A 764-nucleotide genomic window follows, 5' to 3' on the forward strand; every position below is an offset into this window, starting at 1 on the left:
GGGACACGGCGGGATTAGGAACAATGGAATTCTCCGATACAGAGGGGAGTGCTGCCACCAGGGAGAAGGAGGAGAGGGGCCCCTGTTCTGGAGGTCATGCAGAGAGCTTCGACGTTCGAAGGCCAAAACCGGCCCTCAGGAACCCGCCGCGAAGCGCGCGCGGCGTGGAGGCCAAACGCGCCCTGGGCGGCGATGCGCGGCAGTGGTGAGTGGAGAGTGAGGTGGCCACAAGATACCTCGAGCAGAAACAGCCCCGAAAGCTTTTGTGAGGCCTCGGGCGGCGAAAAGGCCACCCTGGTGGTGGCTAGGATGCCTGGGTTGCAGTTTTGTCAGGTTACCGTTCACTCGGTGGCTGGATAGGACTTGTTTTCTTGTCTGTAAAGTTCAAGCATTAACCTAAGGCACACGAAAATCGTTTATAGGCCGTTCAATGTTTCCCAGATGTCCTGTTTCAAGTGCTTGTCTTCACGGTCAGAAAAGAAGTGGTGTTCAAAAAGAATTCTGAAGACAAAGGGATTGGCTCTAGTGGGGTAGTGGGACACTGCGGGGGGGGGCATATAACATCAGTAAGAGTACCCTATCTCAACCCAGGCGAAGTGGGGACCAAAGGGAGGCCCAAACTTTACCTGTACCATGACCTCATATGTACCTAACCCTGAATTGTACGCCACATCTTTAAACTTTTTTTTTTTAATGCTGGTCATGGTGGCTCACGCCTGTAATCCCAGCACTTTGCCTGAGCTCAGGGGTTTGAGACCAGCCTG

The sequence above is a fragment of the Carlito syrichta genome, unplaced genomic scaffold (assembly GCF_000164805.1).
Source record: "Carlito syrichta isolate Samal-C Ts95f unplaced genomic scaffold, Tarsius_syrichta-2.0.1 Scaffold315337, whole genome shotgun sequence".
Classification (NCBI taxonomy): Eukaryota; Metazoa; Chordata; class Mammalia; order Primates; family Tarsiidae; genus Carlito; species Carlito syrichta.